At 35.4% G+C, this 22,442-nt stretch overlaps 1 protein-coding gene across 3 annotated transcripts in view; it reads right to left on the bottom strand.

The window, feature by feature from the left end:
• Nucleotides 1-21,237, bottom strand: part of cher (filamin A protein cher) — an 83,696-nt gene extending 62,459 nt beyond the window's left edge. For 2 of the 3 annotated variants that reach the window (XM_028315783.1, XM_028315795.1), the window contains exon 1: nt 21,002-21,237. The gene's annotated coding sequence lies outside the window, so the exon portion shown is untranslated. Of the gene's footprint in view, nt 1-13,111; nt 13,197-21,001 lie in introns of those variants that run through there. The other variant, XM_028315787.1, reaches the window with a different exon arrangement.
• Between the last annotated feature and the right edge of the window lie 1,205 nt (nt 21,238-22,442).

Raw genomic sequence — 22,442 nt, 5'->3', positions numbered from 1 at the left:
GCTTTAAAATTCATGTTTTTTTGGTTATTTGATAAATTTCTCCAAAAAATGCCCCTATAACAGGTGATTTTTATTACTTTGTTTTTTTCTCTATCGTATTATCTTTGTAAAACCAAAAATCGCATGTCTCTATCCCTATCACAACATTTGCTATGATCGTTTGAACAAAGGCCTGCCACAACATTATTCTCCGCTACAGTTAGAGACAATTTTAATTTTAACTAAATTACTTAAGCTTATTTTACTTCGAAATCTTTTGTTTTTATTTGAAATCTAACTTGTCTTTATCAAAATAACAAATCTAGAGCCATTTTCAGTTTCGTTGTTAACGAAGCGTTGAATGGCGCGCCCGAAGAGGCTTAGTTCAAACGATCATTACAAACGTTGTGATAGGGATAGAGACATGCGATTTTTGGTTTTACGAAGGTAATACGATAAGGAATAATACAAAGCAATAAAAACTACCGGTTATAGGGGCATTTTTTGGAGAAATTTATCAAATAACCAAAAAAACACGAATTTTAAAGCAGATTTTTTTCAAAAAGTATCATTTTTTATTATTTGTTGGCCTTTTTTGTGTATTTTATGTATTTTTTTAGTATCGCCTGTTATTTAGCATTATTACTGTTTTTATTTTATCAGAATATATCGCTTAGTTTAAAAGTTATTACGCTTTCTTTACAATAAGTAATTGGAAGAAAAAAAATTCTTTAAAAAATTAAAAAAAAATCTCAAAAAAATTTTGACCTCTTTTTTGTCGATAAAAATAGGTCTAGTTTCATCTATTTTCATATGTACACTTTAACGTGACTCACACTGTATATACTTTGTAAAAGCTTGTTACTTTTATGTCTATTATCTTTTCAGATTTTTACGGGACAAGATACAAACGAGAAGACAGATAGAATGAGAAACTTTTATTGATAGAGCTTCTAAAGTCTACTGAGCTACGCACAGATGAAACTCAAAATAAGTAGTTTATTCAATTTTAAGCTTTTCATTGGATGACTATTTGAACCAAATCACATGGCAGATTCTTATAACTTTGAGATGGAATCTTCAGCTTTGTTTTGTAATATTGTATTATGAGTATAATCTGGTAAGACTTGAATTGTTCAAGCAATAACTTTAAGCCAAATCTCTACAGTGGCCACATACTGCAGCGTATTTATTAAAGCTTTAAATGCATTACGAGGCCGTCCATAGCGTTAACATTCTTACGCTAATGTGGAAGGAACGTTACGATGCGCGAACGCAGCGTAAACATGTCAATGCGACGGTAACGTGCGCTTTTGTATGGCCCATATAATTCTGAAAGTCAAGAGTCCGGAACCAAAAAATTTAAACTGAAAAAAACATACACTCGAATTGAGAACCTCCTCCTTTTTTTGATTTCGGTTAAAATGTAGCACATGGTTTTCAGTATCGAGGGTCAGTAGTTCAATTACCCCGTCGCACACTGGACTATAGTACCTACACACTCTTAGAACAAAGATAAAAATAATTTGTGCAGACCAAATTACCAATTACTAGTTAACTCTTAAAAAAACTTAGAGCAATGCTAAAAATTTTACACTCATACTCGTAATAATTCTAGACTTCCAGTTGTTTTTAACTTTCTGTTTCTATTCATTCAAGTTATCCCTTTCCCTAAATATTAGACAAGATCCAAACGTAAAAATCATCAAAGATCTCACGCAACTACTAACAACAGCTCGACAACACTCAACAAGTAATTTTGGCAGACGAAGAAAAGCGGCGTATCAAAATAAAAAACAATAGACCACAATAATTTAACTGTAGGCAGAACGCATAAAGTTTTCTAAACGCAGATCTTTACAATAGAAATAGGAAGCGAAATCCCGCGCTACACTTACAAAAAAATTGAAGCAGAGGACTACAGAGTTTCTTCTTCTGCTAACAAGATTATCAGGACTTCTAAATATTTTTGTTATTAATAATACCTATTTTTTCGTATCTTAAAAGTTATTACCTAGTGGAAGATCATGCATTTTAGAATAGCTGAGACAGCTCCATTATCGCTGTTTGTCATTTATTAACCAAATTCGTTCATTTATCTGGGATTTCAAATAAGAAGATAGAAAGATTAGTCATTAAATGATGGAGAAGAGAGCAGGAAAGACACACTTGAATACACATAATACATACTAACTTCTGCACACACTTTCCTTTGATAGAAAACTAATGGTGAATAATTTAAGCTCTTTAGATAATGTTGAAGTCATCTCACAGTTAACAGCTGATCAAAATAATGCCGTCTAAGCAAAGCTTTCCCAGTACGTTTAAGTTCAATTCTTTATCAACAATAATTAAAGTTACTGTAACTATTTCTATTATGTATTTACCCAGAAAAGTGTCAGCTTTATTTTGATCAGTTATTCTTGGCTAGGACTGGCGAAAGCACATGACGGGTTTCTTTAATTTCGTTAGTTCATTAATGTTTGACACATTCTCTTGTGAATTTAGAAAAGCTGTCTCGGTCTTTTGACAGTGCCACAACTTTTACAGACGATATTTTTTATTTCGATACTTATTAGTAAAATGTAAATCATTAAATAGAAAAGATAATAGAAAATAAGCATCTGTGATACAAAATATCAGTACCTACAGCATCATCATAGATTTTGACTCTATGTTATATTCTTTACATACGTAAAGCTTCGCTCTACCTAAATGGGGATAACTTTTTCACAGAGCGTGCCATACGGTCCGTCTTCGCAACATTTTACATGGAAGTATTTTTGGTGGGATACTATAAAAAATTAAAATTAAAAAAATGCAGGGCACATAACTCCGTAGAGCTACTGGGGCAGAAAAGTTTTCGAGTGGCGACCACGGGCCGGAAGACGTAGTGTGGTCTACGCACCTGGTGGACCGACGATCTGGTGAAGGTCGTGGGAAATACCCAGGTACTTCCCGTGGACAGGGCAGGGCCGGGCCGGTCGTTGTGGAAATATTTGGGGGAGGCCTTTGTCCAACAGTGGACGTCATTGCACAAGCACTTATTCATACTGTCACATTTCTTCACACTCATCCAACACAGCGCAGGTCGTTTGTCAGCGTTGGCGCAACGCGTGCTATGATTTATAAGGTAAGCTGTGTTGCCAGCTTACATCGTTGTTTTGGTTTTATGACACTGGACTTTAGTAAGAATATCCCTTTGAATGACAATAAAGCGCGCGACTTTACCTGCCTAAATCGCACTTAACCTACAATTACATATTTTGGAAATAGTATTTCCTGCAATAAATTGAAGACTGACAAAGTAACTGAAATTTTCCATTTCTCAGCAATAACTGATGCTGTCTAAAAGTGTTTAGGGCAAGGGACAGGGAAAAAGGCCCTGAAAAATGAGCAAGATTTTTTTGATTATTCAATTTTCCAGGATTAAAATGAAGTGTTCTAACTTTGTGTCTTGAAATCGTTGGTTACCAAGTTTTCCTTTGGTACTTTTTTCAGTCAAACAATAGGCTAGTTTCCTAAAAAAATGTTTTTGGTCCGTCATGTTTAATATCAAAAAAAATTGGACACATATATTTTTATATGTCAATCTAACAAATAATTACATAGTTATGGTGCGTTGAAGTTCCGCGCGACGTCACAAAGTGTGGCACTTTTATGCACTCATTGACGTCACGGGCTTCTTCTTGTGAACTTTGGCGCGCTTTATCTCTTTAAATTTTCATTAGTTGGAAAAAGTGAAAAATACGTGTAGAGTATTTTTTTATAAGTTAAATGACGGACTAATTAAAACTCTTGCTTTTTGACCCAGGAAACATCCCTATTACAATATTAGTACTTTGTCTCTAGAGTTGGCAACACTGGCACCTTTGACATTTCCACTCCACGCTCGATTTGGGCCAGGACTCTATAAACCCGGGCACGCTCTACTTCTGCTAAACACTTAGGCTTAATTGACTGGCTGGTAATAGACGGGAATATTGCGGAAACCCTAGTTACATTATTATCTATACTAATATTATAAAGCTGAAGAGTTTGTTTGTTTGTTTGGTTGAACGCACTAATATCAAAACTACTGGACCGATTTGAAAAATTCTTATGACTATAAAATAGGTAGTAGTAATAAGTACAACATAGTATAGTAAAAAAGAGATTTTAATATACCAGACATTGTGAATTTCTTGGTCCAGACCTTAAAAAGAGCACATAAAGTAAAAAATGTCGCTTATTTCCTGCAAATAGGCTTTTGAAAAGCTCTTTTACAGAGCACAAAGACTATATGGTCATTACAAATTACACCACAAGTTTTAATGCTCTTAGGAGGAGTACTTTTGGACCCCATAGCCTTGACAAAATGCAGTAGGTACGAAAATATACGGAAATAGGTAAGTTGAAGTGGAAGTCATTTTGGGGGAGGCTTATGTTCAACTGTGGACGTCCTGTTGCTGAAATGATGATGATGAATGATAAGGTAAGTTAACGCAATTAGCCAATAATTCCAACTCATAACTGAGTTAGGAAAATAATCAATTTACTCGCGAAGTAAGGGGGCGTCCATAAATTACGTGAGACAATTTTGGCCATTTTTTAACCCCCCCGCCCCCCTTGGTGAGATTTGGTGAGATTTTGCCTGACCCCCTCCCCCACCCCCCTAATCTCACGTGATATTTAAGCCAATAAAAAATGCCTATTTTGCAATGTCTTTGCTTCGAGTCTATTAGATTTGTATGAAAAAGTCAGTAACCCAGTGTCGTGCCACGCGCAGTGCAGGGTTCCGTAGCTTCCCGTCGTTTAGTAAGACAAGCAATTGCTTCAACCTAGGACCAGTTTTTTGATTCATAGTTAAAATAACTAATTGTTAAACTTTGCTACTAATAGTTAAATATTAATAAAATGTAAACTAATAGTTAAAAAATGTACTAAAAGTCAAGTTAAACATTGTTATAAAAACATTGTTTCTGTTATTTAACCACTTGTCATTTCACATCTGTCAAATTTGACTATTAGTTACTTTAACTTCGAATACATAATATTTTCATACCTATGTAATGTCATTTTTTAGGGTTCGGTAGTCCTGAAAAGGAACCCTTATAGTTTCTATTATGTCTGTCTGTCTGTCCGAGGTTTCGCTTGGAAACTATTGGCACTGGGGAGCTGTAATTTTGTGAAGGTATGTATATTAATCACGCCGACAAAACGGAAAATAAAATTTTGAAAAAAAAAAACCCCCCCCCCTAAAAGTCTCACGTAATTTATGAACGCCCCCTAAGGATTGACTAGCGATGTCAACTACCTTATTGTTTTCAATCAATTTAACTGACTAGATACTAGCTGAAGACTCTTTAATATCTTGAATCATTCACAGATCGCAACAATGAAGCGAACAAAGTCATATAGCGCCATTGTAATAACCGTATGGCACCTCTGAAGTGTTGAAAGGCGCCTGGAAAGTTATTGGAACCCTTTTTAGATTGGCCCTCAATTCCTCAGTCTATAGTTAACTTTACTGAAATATTAACGCAAAAATAACCTCTGTTTTTTGCTGTGTTTTCTGTTTCCCTGTTACGTCTTGACGTCTAAACCGCTGACACTTTTTGATATAGAAATTCATTTTCATTCTTTTAGAAAACAATGTATTCCGATCGTGGGACTCATGAATGAATAATAATGACTTTATGGGACAGTTAATATCAAGACAAAGCCACGGGAGCTACCTGACAATAATTTTAACAGCATTGTTGTGTTCTCCAACTTTTTTAAGACAGTTCCTCTGAGGATTCCGAAGTTCGCTTGCACCTGATCACTTTCCATCAAATATGGCTAAGAGCTTCTTTAAAAAATCTAATGATAATTTAGTACTAAACCAGAGTGATTGTTATGTCAAAATTATAATTAGGCACTAATAAATACGATAGTTCAAGAACTACTGTAATAAACGTAACAAGTATTTCCAAAGTGAATAATGTCATAGCTGTCGTTTAACTAGGCCTAAATACAACTTAATCTTTCTCAATCAGTTAATTGTTATAACACGCCATGTACTTCTGTTTGTCATCCAAAATCCTTGGACATTCATTAGATATAGTTGTCAGCCATCGAACAATTAATTAATTATCAATTAAGCCGTTTCCAGACGAGTGTATCGTGTAATGGAATGGGAATAGTATGGGAAGCACTTTACATGTAATGCTCGTAGTGCCGTCCACACCTAGAATTCGTATTACGTTACACGGTGGATTACATTACACATTAAGCCGGGTCCAGACGGGTGAAACGCGTAATGGAATGTATCGTGTAATGTAATGGATATGGTATGGTCAGCACTTCACATGTAATGCTCGAAGTGCCGTCGACACAGAGAATTCGTGTTACATTACACGGTGAATTACATTATACATTAAGCCGGTCCAGACGGGTGTAACGCGTAATGGAAGCCAAGCCACGATAGCTGAACGAACAGTGAATGGGTCGGACTGACCGACTCGTGATCCGGGGAACGCGGGTTCTGACCCCGCCGTCCCTCCGACTATCGTGGTGAGCTCACTCGTGACACAAGCATATTTAGCTTAGTACAAGGGGCTAACGAGACTATTAGTAATTTGTTCAATGACAAATTACGAATAATCTTTTTTTTATTAAAAAAAATGAAGTGTTCGGTGTAATTTGTTGGAAATAAACAGTACTTTACTTGTAATGTACATAGTGACATCCACACGTAGAATTCGTATTACATTACACGTAACCTTACATTACATAGTAATGTGTAAACATTACACCCGTCTGAACCCGGCTTTAAGCCACATGGAACCACGAACCACGATAGGCTGGGCAGCTGCCAGTCAGCTGTCCCGTCGCGTCAACCTCGCCGCACAACGCGGTTCAACTATTAATATCTCGTAAGATGATCGGGACAATTTAAAAAGTGGGTGGAAATATTTTTGGTAATTAGCTATCAAATTGGCAGTCTTTAAAAATAGGGAAAGATATTTTTTCGTAAATTCTTGGTGGTGACCGTAACACCATTGCAAGCATTTCCTTCACCTTACCTTAACATATGGTAAATTATGGAATTCTAGGTGTATCTTAATTTCTGTCGGAAGAAACTTATTCAATTTAAATATTTTTGTTATTGTTTTCACTATTAACGATTTTTCAAGTGGCGTCTGATATACGTTTGTTAGTTTAAGCTCAAATACTCAATGTAGAGTCCCCTATTTTACTAATTTCATTAGCACATAGAGACTATTCGTTGCAATACAACAGAAAAAAAACAATACTACAATGATACTTAACTGCTGGACTATTCACGTGGTCTAAAGATCGACCACCAATGAAAATATATGTAGTTACATATATTATAATAGTATACGATACTAAAACCATTAATTGCATTTATTTTACTCTTGTAGCGGAGTTTTGGGCTGACACGGTGTAGGTTTGTTGACATGATAAGAAGAAGAAACATTTATTTTAAGGGGTATTAAGGGGTAGTCAATGGATGCCAAATACATAATATGTTATACTCGTTATAGGTAGCATAGAAAGTAACATCCTATTAGCCAACATTCTAACCAAAACGATTTCAACCGTTGATTATTATTTTAAGTTGATTCAAAATCAGATCAAAGCCGTTCGGATTCGGGGAACTCTCCCAGACGTATTTAACTATAGTATTTATATTGAAAATGCACCACTTTGATGCAAAATTATATCACGTAAGCGTTTAAAATATTAACAGACGGTTTGTTGGTATGTTAGTGTTAGTTGCGATGCCGCGATGATAGGTAATTGAAATATAACTATTTTACGATATTTTCAATGCTTCTTTCTTAGATTTAATGATCACAATCCATTTCATCCGTTCAAATTTGTTGTTTATGTTAAATTAGAAAATATAGTCCACTCAAAAAAGCAGTTGTAGAGTGCAATTTCTTCAGAAATTGGTTCAGGATGCTTAGAGATCAACACCAAGTTGGGTGCCAGTCCGTCAGACAGATAGGGGAGACTGGGGCTGGTTTTAGCAGGGGTNCAAATACGCCCATATACTGTGCTCGAGATTTAGTTAGGTCTTTTAACATAATGTGTCATATTTTTAAAAAATATAAATAACTTGAAAAAATCGAATTGCCTAAGGCGGGAATTGAACCCACGATGCCTTAGGCAGTTCGATTTTTTCAAGTTATTTATAATTTTCAAATTAGTTTGAGATGCGACTCTTAACGCTAAAAATTAAATAACTATATAATGTGTCATAATTTATAAATAAAACAATTTGCTATAAAAAATACTTGAACCAGAAAAAAGGCTACGTTAAAACCGTGTGTCCTGTGTGTAATGATGTCCCAGAACATCGTATGAGCGTGACATTTTCGAGACGCTTTATGCCATATATCCCTTTTTGTTTTAATCTAAGAGACAAACATAAAATAGCAAGTGCTAATTAACCTTTTATTCTACCATAAAACGTCAACATAAAAACTCTTAAAAAATCCCAGAGCTCATTCATAAGCACCTGCCAATCGTCATTTGATCTCACACAATCCCTTCTGTCTACAGCCAATAAATTAGACCAGTACCTCTAGTACGAAAAACTTTCGAGTTCGTTTCGTTGCGTATTCAAAGTGTCATCGAAAAATTTTGTATGAAAAATTAAACAGCGCCCCCTAGGGCGGCTATAATATAGGGGGCGCTGTTTAATTTTTCATACAAAATTTTTCGATGACACTTTGAATACGCAACGAAACGAACTCGAAAGTTTTTCGTACTAGAGGTACTGTGATAGAACAGTACGATATAGGCGGCGCGTGCGCACCGCTACTATTGGCTATCTGATTGACTATTCCAATACAGATTAAACACTATTAGATCTTATGCAGTGGTAATTGGAGCTATTTTGGAACTGAAATGTTAGTCGGATGTGCTGTCAAATGTATAGTGGTTTGGAATTTCATTCAGCAGTAAGTGGGTATTAGCTATGAGTTAGGCGTTTGCCAAGTTTCTGTTTCTGATATTGATGATTGCTTATTTGATTGGTTGGTTTAGTATATGTATAGTCAGCATCAAACAGTTTGTGACACCCTTTTTTTTTTTTTTTTCGGGGAAAAAATGCATTGAATTGCATACCTATCCTGCGGGGACAGGGTAGGTTATGTGGGGCTCACCAAGTCAGAAGGACAAAGGCATAGTTTGTGACACCCAAAGTAACCTTAGGTATTAGCTACTTTGGGTGTCACGAATTATTAGACGCTGACTGTAGGTCAAATTCAAATTCTTTATTGCTCCATGTTGGTATGGTTCTTACAATAATATACATATTACCCATAACATAGGTAGGTAGGTACACTGTTTTTAACCAAAGGATGTCTACTGCTCAACAAAGCTCCCCCAAAACTGCGCTGCCTGCAAGATCCGCGATCCACAGAGTCGGAAGCTTGCCTAGTTAAACTGCATCTACGGATACATGGTCACCACTTGAGAACTTTTTCCAAGGGTCATTCGTTCTATGAGCTATGTGCTAAACCAAAAATAATGAATGTTTGTCGGTCTCATTAAAGATTATGAAATGCTAGTTTTAGCTTGCTCGTAATCGACTAAATGAATTGTTGTGTTCCCTAATTTAGGGAGCTAACTATATCAAGATATTCTGTCCAGAATGTAATGAATGCAGTGAGGTTGGACCAGTAGCTATAAGCTACTCGTTAATGAAGTTGAAGCAAAACGCAAACACAACGAAAATCGAATTACATGTGTAACAAACTTTGAAAATAAATCTAAGAATCTATCATCTAAATTAATGGTTCCTGTCATAAATTTAAAAATATGATATTTTAACGTTTAACGAATATTTATCCAATCGCAAATATTTACCGTTTCTGTGTGTTTACACGCGTTACATTCTTGGCGTACTGACGCGGACGGTTCGCCATCACAAAAGTGCTGGCAGTAACATTTACAATTCACAAGTGTTTTTAATTCCACGTTGGAATTCTAAATAGAAGGCTTAAAACTCGAATCAATGTCCAACAACTCTCGTTGATTACAAAAATAACATTGTTGTTGTCAAGGTTTCACAATTACAGAGACTGATCAGTACAAATAGATTTGCAATGAGTGTCGGGTTAATTTCCAAGTGCACTATTGTTTCGGATTTAAATTATTATAATATGCAATTGGATTACATTAATTGCAAGTGTAATTTGTGCATCTATTCAAAATATAGAGCAATTGGAATTCGACAAAAAGATATAGTATATAATCCATTCAGGTAGGTGTCTTAATCCAAACCATATTAAATCTGATTGGAGTTTAGAATTACCTTTAAAAACTACAGTTATCCAAAATTCAACCTAATAGAGTTATTAGGATGCTTAAATTTTATTCTATTTAGAGAACTTAGAAAAATCTAGCCTAGCATAGGCTTAAGGATACTATTAACCAAAAGTATGTATGTAGTTATCAATATTCTTATGATAAAAAATTAAAAAATATGAACTTTACCTGGGCCTACAAACGCCCTTGACCTCAGCCTCCAAAAATCCCTGCCTTTATCCCAACCTCGTTCCTTAACCTCCAAGTCTTAAAGGTCACCTAAATCCTGAGGCCGTTTGCGAGGCTCTGACGTAGTCCGTGACGTCACAGCCTCCTGTTCTATCCTTGTATCCGGGTTTGGCGGTCGTGAAGGACAATTTTGAGGGCACGAGGACGCGGAAGGTCGAACCGGTCGCGTAGAGGCCAAAGGTCCAAGGTCAGGTCACGGAAAGGTTGCGAGATTTGCCCTCGGATCGTCAAGGTTTTTGTTTCTTTTTGTTGATGCTTATTTTTGGATGCTGGGAAATGTTTTTGGACTTTTCACGGGACATTTTCCGGGAAAGTACTTACACAAAATTAGTTAGAAAGCGTTTTTCTTGTTATCGTTGAGTAGCATATCCATGTAAAATACTATCAATTTGATCGGCTGTAGGATATTTTTTGTAGAGACAAGCTCGCTTGCACTCTTTGTGAATATTTTATTGAATGGAGTGTGTCATCATAAATGATATTTAATTTCATTTTGCTCTACATCTCAATAGTTACTTCTTATTTTTAGTTAAAATAATCTCAATAATCTACTTTGTAAACATTTCGTCATATCCTTGAATTCAAGGACTCCGTTCAGCGCATGCGTAATCATTTTGACAGTTCTAATATTCTGATTTGTAGCGCAAAACGTATGTTGAATCATGGACCTATAAAAAAAGGCGGACGGAACTCGCGCTACAACAAAACTGTGACGCAAAATTTTGGCGTTTGTCTATTGTGTGAGTGAATTTAGGGATGCCATGTTAGCCAAAACATTTTACCCATTTATCTTAAGAAAAACATAGATGGGCAGATATGTTACTTGGAAATGTAGACGAAATTATATCGTGCCATTTGAAAAGGATGAAAGCGTAACGCAGCGCAACGTATTCAGTTGAAGTAGACGCGAAATTTTCGAATTTTCTTACTTTGTTTGCAAGTCAGTGTCAGGTACAATTCACGCAGTTACAAATGATCAATCTTGTGTAGGTACCTACGTAATCATAATCTTATGTATCATCAATATTATTATCTCTGATAAATTTTAACATACAACCTGACACTGACTTGCAAAAATGTAGGAAAATTTGAATTTCGCAGTTCCACGCCCTTGGGAAGGATCAAACAAATCTGCCTACGAAAATATATCCCATTAAAACACAGTTATTATGATAAATTGTTTTATTTCAATAGTATGCGTAAAAAGTCTTAAAATTATAGATTTCCCACTTTTCGGGTAATTTTCCCACGCAAATAACTGAGAACACTGGCCTTTGACGTATTATTTTGTCGGGTGATTGACGTTTGATTTTAATATTTTAATGTTATAAAATCGGGGAAATAAGTGATTAGATTATTAGTTTACCTGTGAAATGTGATTTCTTGATTTTTGTTCGTTCGATCAGAACGGTTTTTACACAATTTCACCACGCAAGGCATGTCGTATTTGTGTTTTTTTTTCGCCGCGTAAATGTGTCAACTGGTGTCAACTGTGTGAAGTTTGCACTCGAAGTGGTGTATCAGGGTATGAATGTGTGCGTGCCGGCCTGTACGTACAGGCGAGCTGGTATATCCTAATGTCACAGTATTTTGTTGATGAGAATCCGTCCGACTTTTTTTATAGGTCCATGTGTTGAATATTAAACTTCTTTAGATCTCAGCATCTTCAAAGTAATTAATTAAATTCGTCTGCAATGTATCCATAGCTTTATTAAAATTATTCAGTAGCGATCGATATTCTCTAAAATAGTTAAAGTACATTGTAAAATGACATTTTAACCCGTTAAAAAACTAACAAGGCTGTCGACAGCATAATTAGCGCACCGTGCATTTCACAGCCAATGACAGCCGCTGACAACTGTAATTTGACAGCTAAAACGCGCGCCATCTTGTATTTCCTTTTGTTTTCCCGCCGCGTGCTGGGCGGGAAATGTCAGCTATTAATCATTTTAGAACTATTACTGTGCTTTCACTTTTGAAAAACTAGGTATTTGGTTGACAATATTAGGTACAAGAGAATTAATCCTCTTAGTATTAATATATTTAATAAATACTTATTTAACGATCTAGTAACTTAGTTTTTGCAAAATATTATGATTGGCATAAATCGCATCTTTATACGTTTTGATTGAAATATTCGCAAAATAGTGATAATCGTAGATCAAAATTATGATCTAACAGCTTGCTGTGCGATCATAGTTCTATTTTAGTTATCAACAATCACTTGCATTGTGTGCTATCAAATTACTCTCATTGTTATTTTTTTAACATAAACTATCATTACCAGCATATTGAACGAGTAAATTACATATCTTTTTCTTGTAATCACTCTTAGAAACAACTTTTTATACTTTATGACCAAACGAAAAAAGATTGGTTATTAAACACGCTTTTACGGTCATCTTATAGCAGTATGAATAAGGTTAAGTTCAGTGTTAAACTGACAAATATCCCAATTTTGCCCACAAAATTAATTTTCTCCTCTCAAATTATTATTTTTTCATTCCCAATAAAATTCTAGCGTAAAAAATTACTGGCACTATTCTCTTAGCAAAAAAAGATAAAAACTTACCGCCAAAATTAACGTCACCACACCACAGAGCACAATTTTTTTTCTAACCTAATCTACGGCTAAGGCACTAACGTCTACGCGTTCCTAGTTGTAGTATAAGTTTAAAATATATTATCAGATGTATACTGCCATCGTACTGAGGAATCGTTGGCCCGCTCTATAAATAAATGAGACGTGCATTTAGGAAAATTGAGAGTTTACGCCCAGTTTACGGGTCAGAAGATTTTCCGAAAGTTACATGGTGTGAATGAGTATTTTACCTATGACTTTCTTATTGTATTAGGTGAAGACAACTTTGCACTCTTTACTTTTAGGTATGAATCGTAACCTTTACAAAACATTTGGGATTAATTAAGGCAATGCATAAAAATAAAAGAAAACACTTCTTTGATCGCGTTGACTAGTTAATCACTAAAATTAATAAATACTGGTTTCAAGCTTTAAGTCACCTTAATCATCAATCATGACTCGATTGGATGCACGAAAACATTTCTTCTACAAGATAAACATAATTATTTGTATGGAAAAATGTATTTTTGGAATCTAAAAACGTGAATGCTGTTGTTGTTGTTGAACAGTGGAACTAAAAACAGAAAATTAACTACGTAATTATACTCGTAGATGTTTTTAATGAGAGTTATACTATACATAAAATATTACGGAACGCCAGACTGTCGCCATTTTAAACTAGTACTTATTTATGTTTATACTACACAAATCTTCAAAGAGAGCATATCAATTATTGTCTAACACACACGTTTACCACGACTTTTATAACCATAGTTCTATTAATGTAAACCTTATAGACTATAAATTATTATGACTTATTCATGCTAGCCCTAAATTATTTAAATATCAGTATCATTAATCTAAATACTAAGATGCCATTGCAAAAGTTGCTAACATAAAAAAATAGTGACTGTCAAAATTCCCGCGTATTGCATCTGACAGGCAGACATCTTGCTATTTCGCATCTGTGGCGTGTTTATTAAAAAGTTTATTGGCTTTGGCAATACAAATTATTATTTCGTTAGTGAGAAACGTCTGCTTTCATCCATTATTTTTATGTCAGGAATACATTAGATTACACAGATCCGGACTTCAGCACGATAACAATGGAGGTTTTGTATTGTGGATAAAGCGCCTTTCCTAATATTAAGTAAGACTTAGGTATTTAGTGCAATTCACTTATGATCAGACACCTTTTGAGAGTTTTCAGTTCTGACTATGATCGGATCAGTGGCATTGTTAAGTAATAAACAGTCTGACTTTACAACAAACGATAGAACAAATACCTAGGGATTTCAAGGTTTGAATTTTTCTAACATTACCGGCCTAGTAGCCGGACACAGCAAGCAAGCATTTGACAGTAACTATGGCGATAACCGGTGTTTTCTGAATGGAGTTTGATCTTTGATGTTTGTCAAAGTTAAAGTAAGATGGTGTCAAACTCCATTAGCCATTAGCAAACGCAACTCAGCCTAAAATAATAATTATGTACAAATAACTAGTAAAATTCAGTACTTTTAGTGTCGTAGGCTATGTAGCTACGCCGTAGCTAGGCATAGACCTCATGTGCTACGACATGCTACGAGGTCTACGATTGGCGTAGAGTTATTTTTTTACGCGAAACACTATGAAAATGAAATTATTTATATTATCTCTGCCTCATTTTAGACAAGATGTTAAAATTCCAACTGTTCCGAATTTATTCTGATGTTGCTATCGAAGTTCATACGCAAAAAAAACGTATTTTCAACCGACTTCAAAAAAGGAGGAGGTTCTCAATTCGACCCGTATGTTTTTTTTTTCTATGTTTGTTACGCGATAACTCCGCCAATTATGAACCGATTTGAACAAATCTTTTTTCGGCGTATAGGTAATACCTCAAGGGTGGTCCCATTTAAATTTAATAATAGAAAAAACAACCCCCAAGGGTGGAAAATTGGGGATGAACTTTTTTATACGCAATATCTCCGCCGATTATAAATCAATTTGAACGATTATTTTTTTGTTGAATAGGTATTATCAAAAGGGTGGTCTCATGCGAATTTGAAGAAAATATTTCACCTCCAAGGGTGGAAAATTGGGGATGAACTTTTTTATACGCAATATTTTTAATTTTTAGTTTTTTTTTGTGTTCACGCATTTGAAGTCGGTTTTATTTTTTTAAAAAGTTAATTATTGGCAAACCCATTCTTATTATGACAGCTCGATTCCAAAATTTGAAAAATTATTCAAGATGGCCACGCGTAGCTGTGACGCCATTTTGTCAAAACACTCATAAATGAGTCAGAGAAGCCATAACTCACGCTATACCGGAATGCGGTGCGGGGTTGCCAACCTTTTCTAATTTCAAAACATTGTAAAACTAAGAATAGCAGTTCTCAACGTCTCTAATCCATTATGCTATCAACGGATTTCATTAATCTGAGAGGTTTTAAAAGAACGCCGAGAAAAATTTGTTTTGAAATAATTACGATATTTTTTGTAGGTGCTTTTGTAATACTAATTTGTGGTTGTTGTTTTTGACAGTTAATTGCTAGGTTGCTAAGTAGGTATTGATTGACACGAGTTACGATATAAGTTTATCTTCAAAGAATTTATTCTCAAAAGAACGTGCCTACTTAGTTTACAAAGAACTAAATATTTATTCAATACTCAATAATTTATTGCATCCATAATGTGGTAACAAAGGTGGTACTTACTTATGATAATTTTTAGATGCAATTACGAACCTTGTCAGGCACAGAATTTTAGGAGAGGGGAAAATGTAGTCTCTCAGTGTAGTTTCCTCAATGTAGTTTCTGTCCAGATAAAGCACAACTGTCTAAAAAAAATATAAGTAAATGCGGTGTTAAACCTTTCGTTAATTAAACATTTTTTAGAAACTATGGCCGTGACTGTGGTGAGCTTATAAGATTTTCCCCATCATTAACACGTAAACCAATCTAACCACTAACTAAATAATGGTTTATTATTCTTGTCATCACTTTTAATTTAATAAATGAACATAGTCAGCGTCTTAAAAGTTTTTATTATATGATACCGATCATTTACAATCAACGACGCGTCCCACTAAAAAACCCACACGAGTTCTGTCAAAAAAATTATAATAAAATACTAGCTGTGCCTGCGACTTCGTACGCGTGAAAATAATTTGAATATTTAACCGCAACCGCACCTGTTGTTATGTGAGATGCAGTCTAAGATGGTACATAATATTATCTGCCCTGTAAGTGCCTATTCACTCTCGCCTTGAAAAGGCCCGGATTATTGTGTTCAGGAAAGACAGCAGCAGGCAGCGAATTCCAGTCCCTAGCTATTTTTGCAACATTTATCTTTACTGCTCCGCCCTCCTTGACTGAAGGGTGATGTAAAGCCTAAAGCCTTCCTCGATAAACGGGCCATACAACACAAAAATAATATTTCAAATCGGACCAGTAGTTCCTGAGATAGCGCGTTCAGCCAAACAAACAAACTTCAGCTTTATAATATTAGTATAGATTGAAACTATGTCGAGAATAGCGCGGATCCTGGTATATCCCTAATTAAAGCAGTTGGACAGTTATTTATAACGTGTTTTATAGCGGGATCGGTCTACGAGATCATATGACTGGGATTTTGTAGGGCTGGCGCTTCGTAAAAGCGCTCTTTATCGAAAAGATCTATAACACAATAAATATTATGAATTTAATGACAAATTGTTTGAATACTTTGAATTCAAATTCAAATACCTGCCTTGTCTTTCATAAAAAAATAGTTTATTCAGGTCCTTTCCAGGGCACGTACACGTCCGAAATATAAGTAGATTGCCCTACCAACACTTCGGGACAACATATGGGCTGGTGCTGAGAAGAAGTGGCGGAAGACGGACCTGGACTCCATTCCTGTGCAATTTTGCCCACGAGCAGAACCAGGGAGGGATTCCCTTGTCCAGGTGTTAGTCTCTCGATTCGGGAGTCCTGGATTCGATTCTTAGGTAGGACACACTGATTGATTAATCACTTTGTGTGATTAAGTATCTTGCAGGCTTGATTAGGACATTGATGTCTTGAATCAGCCTAACCATTAAGTGCCTACTTTAAGCTGACGGATGTCAGATGCCTAAACATCTGACAAAAAGTTTGTGACCTTTAGTTATTGAAATGAGTAGCGAGAAGATAAATCAAAGACAACTTTGTAGCAACCCTATCTCGCCTGACCCGGGAAAACCACGTGGATGGATCTGGCAAGCCATCGTCTTCCCACATTGTATCCATTGATCTGATTAACTATCGTGATATGTCACATAACTCTAACACCTTGATTTGTGAGTCTTATGTTCCTCTACCCTACTACTTAAGTATATAAGGTTAGGTACAACTGACTATTCAGGAATACAAAGTAATACCTCGTGTAAGAGATTACGGGGATTATAATCTGATAAATAATGAGTAACTAGTCCTTTTCTGATGTACGAGGAACTTATACAAAGTTGGAAAATAGATTTCAGAAGAAACCATAAAGTAAGTCGATCATCCAATCTACGAAATCCTGTATAATATTACACTGGGTTTATTTCAGGATAAAATCTACCTCACATTTTATTTATACCTTTCTAATAATTTCAACGTAAAAAACAGTTACAAATAGATTATCGCAGAAATAGTGCATTTAGAACAAAGATGTTATCGTCAGGAAACGGCAACTTTCTTGGCATAAAATTGTGACTTTTCAAATAGAAGAATAAAGCATCATAGCATCGTCTCTCTTAAATTGAAACTTCATTCATTCACAAGAGAAAGAAAACTTCCTAATGAGTTTCGTTTCTATACTTAACAGTTGGCACCCCTGGCGATTGACAGGACCTTATTCTACAGTGGCGCCATCTTGATGAGTGCAAATGCGATAGTCCTCCTACCACTTTCGCGCTCACCAGTTGGTGCCACTGTCTTCGCTACTAGCAAGTGACAGGACCTTACTCTACAGTGGCGCTAACTGGTGAGCGCTAAAACGATAGCCCTCATTCTTAACAAACAAAATAATAATTTAATTAAACATCGAACTAGTTAAGATGCTTTTGTTTTAATTACATGTGTTTCAGGGGGAGTATAATTATTAGGTGTGTTTTGTGTTGTGTATCTACAAACTTACTGATTTTCAGCACTAAACACTTTTTTTAATCTATTTTTTAAGTGTTTTCTAAAGCTGTCAGTCACTAAACACTGTTTGCAAGATGTACATGACCAACAAAATGTATGCATCCCTATGTTTATGTGTGACCAGTTGATGCATTTGAAGTTCACTAAAACTGATGGTTTCCAGTAGTAACGACTCTTTACTTTAGTTTAAATATTACCGAGAAACAAAACAGTATGACAACACTGCCCGTTATTCGGGTAACTGGTGGAAATAGTCCCTGATTCTGTGGAAATAGCCACTAAGTAAACGGTATCCTTGTCCCACATACGTGTTAATTAATATAGGAACCAGACAGTGACATAGCGTAAATAAGGTAAGTGCCCCCTACTTCGGTATATTAAGGCTCTTACGACTTCAACATTTTATTTAAAAATAACCAACCATGATATCAGTATGAAAGCTTTTGTATGCTAAACTTTGGTCTTTTGACAGTAAGTTAATACATAATTTATAGTTATATAGTTTGAACTTTTTTTTATATTAATTGTTCTGCGGACCTCTTGTTTGGATCCTGTTTCGTGACAAAATTTTGCTCTGTTTCTAAGTTCGTGAACTCATGTCCCCTATTTCGGGATAAGGTTTTATGCATACAGTTAGGATATTTTAATAATGATTAAGGGTTTAATAAATTTAAAAACGATAATAAAAACTTAGAATAAAATAATTATGTGAAATTGACGATATTACTTACCTGAAATATTCATAAGAAATAATGTGAGTCTAGTAAAATATTTTGATTTGTTAATTCTAACAAAATGTGAAAATATTTCTATAACCATTAGAAATGTAGGGGGGGGGGAACTTACCCCCCCCCCAAATAAACAAAGATAAATAAAACAAATCGAAATAAAACCAAAATTATGCTGGTACTACTTATGCTAATTTATCTTAAAATTGGTCATATGTGTGAACTTCAAACTCGTGTCGTATAAATTCTAGTGAACGAAACATATACCGAATTTAGGTCATGAGAAACTTAAATAAATGCATTATTTGTTTCATAACTTACATTTAAATTATCATAAATAATTATTTAAAAACCAAGCATCAAAATGTTATCCATAATATCCTTGAATCGGTAGTGTTACGAAATAGGGGACACCCGAAAAATAATATGTACGCTATTTCGTGAGTCAATTAATCGCAATTTTAAAGGAATTCTACGTTTTCATATAACTTTTTTCTAAGCCAAATCAATTGTCAAGGAACACATGAAACCACTATTACAAGTTTTATTTAAATGGACGTTCCTTCGCCTTTTTATAAGCTTAAGAAGTTGGAGCGCTAACCTTACGGTGAGAGCAACCTTTGCAAGCCGCTCGGCTGTTTTTGGCTCTCTGAGAGTTTGAAGCTTCGTATTGCTCTCATTTTTGGCGCCACAATGTTGGTACTTGGTTTTTTAGATAGCTTAAATAATAGAGTTTTTGTAGCAATGAAGAATTTTTATAAATAATATTCCATTTGCTTATTATTTGAGCTAGAAAAAAAACTTACGAACTTACGTACTATCACGAACTAGTAGCCGTTTACCTTAACTCCGTTAATATTTTGGTGGCACCTATGGTTAGAGTAAGAAAAGCTGAATGTAATTGTCCCTAGAATTGTAAAGCTAAAAGGAACAGTCACTAATTCTCTGCTAGGTTAGGTTTTTCGCTAAAAAACTGAGTCAAACTTAGGTATAATTTTCGTTGTAATTTGGCCAATAATCACGCGGTTAAAGCAAGAAAAGCATGGAATTTTCCCTAAAATTAAGCTTCTCTAAGGATTAAGCTTTTCTACTAGGACTAGCTTTTACCCGAAGCCTCGCGTTAAATTCAATTTTTCATAGAAAGACAGAGTTACTTGATACTTTATAATTTGGCCAATTAACTCAATATCATTGTAAATTATAGCCTTTGTTACTCTGATGAGAGTATAAAAACACTGTAAAGTTTTATCAAAGTCCGTTCAGTTCCTTTTGCTTAAAAAAATAGTTTCCATGACAACTGAAAAGATGATTTGAAAGAAACACTATTAGGTTCCTTTACAAAAATTTAAGTTCTAATATAATATAAATACATAGTTTAATATCAAAGCAAAGCCACGCGGTATCCCTAAGCAGAAAATATTTTATCAGAATTTTGCGCCCAGACATTTTGTTACTACACGGGATTTCGATTTAAATTACCTTTGTAAGTACTAGCTATAAATCATCTATGAAACAACATCCTCACATCTATGTGACTCAGCGGCGACGCCACATAAATTACAGTGTTTGTGTTTAAAAGATTACTATATTTATAGAAATCAACCTACACCGAATCAAAGAGTTACATTCAAAATAACGGAATCCAAGCAAATCCGAAAATAGCGGAATCTGACCGATTGCATCATGGGTTGACATTCTCGATGCTGGTCCGTCCAGCGTTTAATATTACTCGTAACTGCACGAAATCTAACATTTCTGCCAAGCCCCATTTAATGTCTTTACTACGTAATAATTCGCCCGCCAGCACACTTGGACAATTTGTTAAACGCTCGACAGAACACTATTGCGCTGTTGCTTCTTTTCAGTAAACATATTTTTCATAAACAGATACTCAAAAAAATCTACCATACCTTCAGCTCCAGAGGCCAGAAAACTACAAGAAAAATCACTCACAAAAACACTCCAAAAATAAAAGAAAAATACCAAACTGGCTGTATACCAATATTCCTTGCACTTACTTCCGGGAAACTTGAAAAAATCCGCTCACAAGATGGCGGTCCGAAAAGCGCGGGAAATGTCAACTCGCGATCCGCGCGCGAATTGAAATCGGCGGCTATCACAAAACGGCGCGAATGTTAACGTGGTTAGATTAGTCCGTTATATAATGTTATAGCTCGAGAATCGAGCTGGTGGAATTTTTATTGCGGAGTCTGCGTACCCGGCCAGCGAACATACGTGACTAAGCTGGTTTCACGTGCTTTTAATATAAAATTTAGGTGGCACCGGGTGAAAATGTGCGGTAGGTACGGTGTATTTTGGAGCGCGCCGTAAGTCATACGGTTCACGCTCGGTTTCGAATAATAACGCGCGAATTTGTGATATGATAGCGCAGACACAGATAACTGGCCGTAAAAGTTTAAAATTTATGCGATTTTTGTCTGTATCGTTGAATTATTGATGTTAACTCGTTTCGAATTACTTTATGAAGTGGTGAATGAAGAGGTTTATTAATAAAGTTTTATTTAAAGGATCTTCTGATTCAGACTGCAGCGTTACTGCGAGCGCGTGATGAAAAATCTTTAATAAACATCTCTGACGCTTTCAAAAGCATGAATCGTTTTCTTTTTTGGTTAAATTGTGTCAAGGGACAATGACTTTTGCCCATACAAACCCACTTCACGGCTCAAATTCTTTCTGTATCGAATTTCTTACTTGCTTTAAGGCCTAAGATGCGCGCCGCGATAAGCTTTTATCGCGCTATTTTAACGAATTAAGCCCATTTATTATGTTTATCGTCTAAAATCATCGATAACATTTTATCACGGCGCGCGTCCTAGCCCGGCTGGATACCTGTTAGGTACAAGATCTTTTTAATAAACCCCACACTCATTAAGTATACCTATTTTAATGAACTATGTTTCAATCTTAGGACTTGCGGGAACTGTTTTTTGCTAGAATTACGCGTTCACACGAACATCGCGTACTTATGAATTGTCCCGTAAAAAACTGATCCGTTCGAATTTGTAATTACCTAAGTAGGTACGAATTTCAAACAGAGTTCGGTTTTGCGGGCCGTGGAAACGAGCCCATATAGGTATACCTTATTTATTATTGTCACTCATGATGGAAAGGTAGGATTCAATTTATTAACATAAATACGGGAACCGATAATTTAACACGCGCATAAGTACTTTTCTCGTAATTAAAATCTAGAAATAGTTCATTATACTGTCTAATTTAATTAAACTGTGGGCTAACAAACTGAATGTGCCAAGATGTATTGCGTTAAGTGTATGTAACGTTGGTCTGTTGGAATCCTTTCATGCGTGCGCGCAGAATTTATTGTGCTGTGTGGCTGTGTGTCGCCAATAATTCTTTAGACCGGGCAAGCGTGCCATAATATTACATTAGCTGGTGGTCTTAGTGCCTAGGTCACCTACCTAAATTTTAAACCGAATT

The sequence above is a fragment of the Ostrinia furnacalis genome, unplaced genomic scaffold (assembly GCF_004193835.3).
Source record: "Ostrinia furnacalis isolate ACB-3 unplaced genomic scaffold, ASM419383v2 OfSCF0322, whole genome shotgun sequence".
In the NCBI taxonomy this organism is placed as follows: domain Eukaryota; kingdom Metazoa; phylum Arthropoda; class Insecta; order Lepidoptera; family Crambidae; genus Ostrinia; species Ostrinia furnacalis.
Note: the sequence above shows the minus strand (reverse complement) of the source record. Positions and strands in the feature narration are given on the sequence as shown.